Source organism: Littorina saxatilis, linkage group LG12 (genome assembly GCF_037325665.1).
Source record: "Littorina saxatilis isolate snail1 linkage group LG12, US_GU_Lsax_2.0, whole genome shotgun sequence".
Lineage (NCBI taxonomy): Eukaryota > Metazoa > Mollusca > Gastropoda > Littorinimorpha > Littorinidae > Littorina > Littorina saxatilis.
The window spans coordinates 42284566-42291729 of NC_090256.1; the positions used below are offsets into that span (position 1 = coordinate 42284566).

The following is a 7164-nucleotide window of genomic DNA, read 5'->3' on the forward strand; positions in this document are numbered from 1 at the left end:
CAGTCTTACTTTCTGCTCATGTTCTTTCTCCCAAATACATATTACATAAATATATAAACAAATACATTTATAAATATCTCTCTCCCTCTCATTCACAGTTTCATGAATTTTGAAATGTGTCATGAAGTATCAGTCTTACCTTCCCATTGAAACAACACACAGTAAAAACAAAGTCTTGTCATCACCAGGAATTAATAGCCACACACACACACACACACACACTTCCCGTTTTACAACATTGATAGCAGCAAAATCATTACAGCAGTGGAGACTCCAAATCGCTGCTTTATGCCAGCTAAATGCATTGTACAGCAGTTTAATTGATGATAACTTGGCACGGAAGACATTTCATCATACTGCTAGGGACAACTTGTGTCACTACATGCACGTGTATTTCATTCTCAGTATCGACACATCAAAACGCTGGGCATTGTTCAGCATGATCAAATCTTGCCGTACTGCAGGAAAGACTACAGTTGCTACCTGTGACCTCAGCCACTACTGTCTACAGGGTCAATAAATGATCAAGATCAAGATTCACATCTTGTGGTCTCTCGCTGCTCAGCTTACAGCATGACCACAGTTTGTGTGAAGGCAAACACTCGTAGTGGTCACAATGGCAGACCTAATTTACTTACATACTGCACTGTGACACTTTGGCACAATAAATACTTTACATTGATGCATGTACAGTGGACCCCCCTTTCAAGACACAATGATACTTGCTGTGTGAGACCGCTTTAATAAGAGGACGCCTCTCATGAAAGGGCACTTCTGTCTCCTTTTGTCTAATATTTTTACCAAAAAAAATATACATGAACTTGGTATGACAGGCCACCTGCAATATAGGGACACTTTTTGGTGGTCCCAAGGATGTCCTTTCATCACGATTACCTCTGTAGCATGCTTCTGCTCACTGTCATGGTGACATATGTTGTTATGTTTGTTTGCTTGATGTTTTGTTACTAGATTTTGCGCTTTTCTTTTCTTTTTTACTGCTTGGTACCATTGACATCAATTCTGCAGCAGCAGTGTGCTTCAATACTAAATTAAAAATTTTAGTAATAAATTTTCATTTGATTAATATACTTACCCAACTCACATATAGCAATTAACCCTGGTTCAGTGCTGGTATCGCTGTACGCGTCCCCTTGGTAACAAGAAAGACGCCTCTAAAAAAGAGTGACCGAGACCCGTAAGGGTGTCTAGGCCAGCCCGGAAACGAGGCTGCCTTCCGTATGCGCGAGCATACTCCGCCATATGCATCATTCTAAAACGAAGCCCAACTCACTTCTTTTTTAGACATATAAAACCCCACAGCGGGGAGGCGGGAGGGAATAAACGATGTGAGTTGGGTAAGTATATTAATCAAATGAAAATTTATTACTAAAATTTTTAATTAAATTACATATCTTACCCAACTCACATATAGCAGATTGCTACTAAAGGTTGGCGGGCACTTTACCCAAATAGGAATCAAGATTTTGTCCTGCCTCTACCCGAGCAGGTAACCCAGAAATGCATCCTGTCTCAAGGCATAGAAATCCCTGAGAAAGACATCAATGAAGAACATTTCAAGAAAGCCAGTAAGCCGACTCAAGAACTTCCGCCAGGAGATTAAAATGAAGATCAACTAGAGTGGAAGCCCAATCTTATGCCTCATGAGGCCTGGCTGTAGTAAAGGGCAAGACTGCCCTGACATTCCCTGCCTGACTCTGCCACCAGCCAAGAGCTTGCCTAGCTATGGTGGAGACCCACTTGGCTAACGAGACTTTCGACATATCTCTAAACCGTACCATGATGAATGAGATAAAAAGAAGTTTCTGAGTCTCCAAACGAGAGTGCACAGTCCGAAACAGAAATCTGCTGAGGGCTCTAACAGGACAAAAATGTACATCAGGATCTCCAAGAGCAATAAACTTGCTCAAGAGAGGAAAGTTGAGTCCGCGCCACCCGAAGAGAGAGGACTGACTGCTCCCCCCCCCCTTTTAAATCCTTGCCAACACTTGAAGGCATGCCTAAACAATGTGGCAGTCTATAAAGCTAAGGTTGACTTAAGTAAGTCATTACCTCCACCAAAGTCGATAGAAAAACTTTCTATCCTTAACCAGTGTTTAACGTCGTTTCTAACCGTTCAGAGTTAAAAAGTGACGGAGTTGAAAAATAAGAACAAGAGCTGTTAGAATCAATAATCTGAAAAGATCCATGCAAGCTAGAAAAATCATTGAACTCGAAATGATCAAAAGGCCAAATATGGCTCTGGAGGAGCCAGAATATTGCTAAAAGGTTTAAAATGCGCACGAAGCTGGATTCTCCAAATTCTGCTTACTTGCCAGAAAATTTGAAGGAACCCTAAGAACCATAGATCAGTCTTTCTCCAAAAAGCTGTCCATAGCAAACCTAGCCAGAAAAAACCTTCTGCATAGAACACAGAAACTCTGAACCAAAACCAGAGTTGAGGCAGAAGCCCCTAAGCATCTCAAGCGAACCCTTACAGCAGACATTCAAGTAATTCCAATGTGAGAAAGCAAAGATGCCTTCTTGCCAGCCTAAAGAGGTCTGGAAACCAAGATTGCAAAGACCCGTACTGTGCGACCAACAGGTCGCCCAAACTAACTCAAAAAGAGCCCTGTGAAAGCGAGGGTATGGAGCCCCAACCCAAAGTGGATAACAGCCGGCCTGCAGCTTTTCGTTTGGAAACGAAAAACAGCCAAGACCTGCCCTGCGCTTTCCTTTTACCGTGAGATTCTCTTAGTAAGAGAACCCGCGTGCCTAGAAGCGGGCTCAAAAAGAGACCTTTCAAACAAGAAAGAGATTAACCTCTAGCCAACAGAATAATACTTAAAGGGCAGAGGCTTACTCTCAGGTAAAAAACGGCAAAGTAAAATCTTTGTATATGAGTCCTGTCGGACCACAAAGATAACCTGTTAAACGTAACCGCCCAAGCGAGAGACTAAAAGCAAGTTTCGTTCAAACGAGCCAATCATAAAGAAAAGATGCCGCAATCTCCCAGAGCTAGGAGACCTTGATCTAACAGACAGTCTCTCCTTGCTATCGCCATCACCAAACCCGAGGGCGGTTCCATAGAACGAAAAAACAAGAGAACCTAAGTCCTTAAGCTTGGAGTTACCCGAAGCCTACAGAAAGCGCTCCGCGAGTGACACGCTACTTGGGCGTAAGAAACAAGCTAAAGCACCACCACCACCACAGGCAAAAAGTCGTGCGTTGCCCACAAATGTAGTGGTGACAAAGAAGACTCGCTTGCGAAAACTTCCGCAAGAACAAGATGACCCCGCCAGAGGAACTAAGAACTTAACACTCGAAGATTCTCCTCAGAAAGCTCAAACCAACTACAAAATGCCACGAACCGCGACACAGCTGAAGTATGAGCCTCCCCATTTCCTCCTCTTGTTCCAGCATCATAACGAACATCGAAATGATGAGAACCAGTCACCCATCCCGATAAGGCAAAAACTTGCCAACAATCGGAAAAGTTTTGAAAAGTTTCAAACGTCATAACACCATGCCAGATCTCCATCCACCTGACTCACGCCAGCTGGAAGACTGGAAGAGAAAGTGAAAACAGCCTGTAAAAAAGGCAAAGGAACCGCAGAAACGGAACCAGAAGCCAAAAGCTGAAAAGTGCCGACTACCAACACCACAGTGTTAACAGTAGAAGGATATCCCGTCCTGCACCCAGAAGTCACAGCCGCAAAAGCGAAAGCGCAACAGGCCGTGGATAAGTAAACATCAGGACCAACCGGTTGCACAGAAACACACCGGACGATCCCGTTGTACCTCGAACCATTTCAGCTGCGAGCGCCACTGCACTTGCTAACTTGAAACAGAACCTAAAATCAGTGCTTTACAGAAAAACAGGAGCACCTTAATCTGAACAGCCTTCATGCACCTCCGTGCAATCCGGAAGCTGACTCCATGCTAGACTTAAATCTCCAACAAAGAATCAGCCCTACTGCTCGCTTCCTGCCCCCCTGCTCGGTATCAAAGGTAGGAAAGTGACCCCCAGAGAGACTCGCATGGTCAACCCAAGAATCACCCAGCCCACCAACTTCCTGCCCCCAGGGCGGAAGCTTACGTTGCCTAGGGCTCTCAGCCGCTGCTGAACGTGCGCCAGAAAGCGGAAGAACAGACACGGTTTCAACACTTCACCGCACAAAGCTTGCTACCTCCTGCGAACGTACACCACTTTCACCGGAGAACCCGGCTACACACGGCCCTTTGCCAACTCCAGGGCACTGGACAACGATTCCCGGAAGCTGAAGTGAACATCCTGCTCCTCCGAACCTCCAGAAGTCATCAAACCGCATAGAGGTGGAGGAAGTAAAGCTTTGCTCTCAACCACCCCCTCCAGTCAAAACTTAAATGCCGTTTTCCGCCGCCCACGTCACTGCGCTGGACAACCTGAACGGCAAGTTAAGCTGGGTGTCGTCCATCCCCGTGAACGCACCCTCATATGGAAGTATCTTCGTTATCCTCTCCTTCATGCTCGCAATCGCAATCGGGAAGGTGACCCCCGCCTTTCGCGGTCCACCAACTTCCACAATACTTAAATGCCATTTTCCGTCGACCACGTCACTGCGCTGGACAACTTGAACGGCAAGTTAAGCTGGGTGTCGTCCATCCCCGTGGACGCACCCTCATAAGAAGGTATCCTCGTTAACCTTTCCTTCATGCTCGCAATCGCAATCAGGAAGGTGACCCCCGCCTTTCGCGGTCCACCAACCTTCACAAAACTTAAATGCCGTTTTCCGCCGCCCACGCCACTGCGCTGGACAACTTGAACGGCAAGTAATCTGGGTGTCGTCCATCCCCGTGGACGCACCCTCAAACGGAAGTATCCTCGTTATCCTTTCCTTCATGCTCGCAGTCGCAATCAGGAAGGTGACCCCCGCCTTTCGCGGTCCACCAACTTCCACAAAACTTAAATGCCGTTTTCCGCTGCCCGCGTCTCGGCGTTTGGACAACTTGAACGGCAAGTAAGCTGGATGTCGTCCACCACCGTGGACGCACCCCTTCCTGCCCCCTGGGCGGAAGCAGATGCCTTCCAACCTGACCACAGTCTACTGACGAGGCGGGAAGAATAGGAACATCTGTTCGCTTGTCAGGGCCCTTAGCACCCACTGACACCCCGACTAAGCGGTGGATATCAGCCAGTGTTTCAGAACTTTCACCTGGGATTAGACCCGAGGCTACTCCCTCAAGACAACGCTCACGTGGAGTACACATACCTTGTGAAGAAGGACAGACGCCGGAGACCGTGAACTCCCCACATAAGGTCACAGCAGGGGACGAACGACCACTGTCCAGAGACGAACACACAGCAACCCCGGCCGGGAGAGCACGTAGTTCTGCCTTTGATGACGAAGTGCCAGCTGCCAAAGCAAAAACCTGTGAACTTAAAGTCAAAAGCAAAGAGGCCACGTCTACAGACGCAAGCCCAATAACAACATGTTTAACACCGAACCCGGACTAATCCGTAGGCTTAAAACAAAGGTGGCCACTGCACCCGGTGTTCACAGGCGGTCACCCATCCAAGAACTAACCGGGCCCGACGTTGCTTAACTTCGATGAAAGGACGAGAACCGGTGCTTACAACGTGGCGAGGCCGTTGGCCGGCAAAATGGGGGTTCCGGAATAGTCACCAGTGTAGTAAACAAACTGGAAGCGGACTTGTCTACCGGCTTAGCGGGTAAAACAATCAACACATCAAAAGATTTTTAGCGAGAGAATCTACAACAGAAACGGACATAGACCGGATTGTTTAGACTTCCTAAAAGCTTTCTAAGGAGAAAAGGGCACAGCAGCTACCTATTAAGACGCTGCCCTCTTCTTAGCATTGTCAGCCATGACGGAAAAACGACTCACGAAAAATTTTCTGAGAAACATCGCAAGTCCAAAATACGGCCAACAAAACTGCCAAAATCAAGCAAAATACAAGGAACGACCTCACCTCAACATAGTTGTGAAGTCCAGATGACAAGAAGAGACCAAGAGGAACGAAACAAAGTCAAAAAGACTAAGTAACAAAGGCTGAAACAGCCCGAGCGTACAAAAATGCGACCAGTCCCACTGACGCTGAGTTTTTAGAATGATGCATATGGCGGAGTATGCTCGCGCATACGGAAGGCAGCCTCGTTTCCGGGCTGGCCTAGACACCCTTACGGGTCTCGGTCACTCTTTTTTAGAGGCGTCTTTCTTGTTACCAAGGGGACGCGTACAGCGATACCAGCACTGAACCAGGGTTAATTGCTATATGTGAGTTGGGTAAGATATGTAATTTAATTGGTAATTAGAATCTGTCATCAGCAGCAAATTTATCATGGCAGTGGAAGGTAGAGCAACCATCTCTGAACGTCACCAAGCTGTACCCAGCTGCTCTGTCAGAACTTTGGCACGTGCAACCAGTTTTTCGCACGACAAGCGCTGGCTCTCTACCAGAGTCCTCAGGGTCGTCATCTCCTCCTGCATCTGTCAAACAGACAAAAAGTTAGAATGTGCTTTAATGTCCTTCAGGAGAATGACATAAATAGCCTGCCTTTCATACAATAGCATGCTGCAAAATCACTACACAACAAAACAAATGGAGTGAGAAAAACTTCAACAAAGAACAAAATAAGATACCCCCTTCTTCTATAAGCAAACCAACAAACTCAAACAGAAAAACAACAACAACAAAACAACAAACAGCATACACAAGCGAGAAACAATGTACACAACAGGGACAAGAAAACTGTGAAATGCTTCTACTTGCTCACATTAACTACATAGATATATCTACATAGATAGATGCGTCAATAAGCTCGCTGAAATCTGAACATCATGTTTATTTTAAGTCAGCAATGCTTGTTGGTGCCAATCATGCAACACAAAGATCAACATATCTTAAAGATAATACGCTTATGATAACGACTATATTGAAGTTAAACATTGTAGGTCACATTCCAAAAACCCAACACCCTGCATGACTGCTTGCTGTGGTGAGTTTGAATTTCTTGATGATTAATTTCCAAAAAAGGCACTAGCGCCTTTTACAAAATATATTCTTAAAAAAACAACCACCACTGAGCATAGAGAGCACCCAGGCTGTTCATTTCTGGTATGTGACCAAGAGGAGGGATGGTCTTATCCCATGTCAAAGTCTGG

The 7164-nt window shown here is 46.0% G+C and overlaps 1 pseudogene; it reads right to left on the reverse strand.

Annotated features, from left to right (window-relative positions):
* Positions 1-5515: 5515 nt before the first annotated feature.
* LOC138983427 (5S ribosomal RNA) lies at positions 5516-5634 on the reverse strand (annotated as a pseudogene).
* Between the last annotated feature and the right edge of the window lie 1530 nt (positions 5635-7164).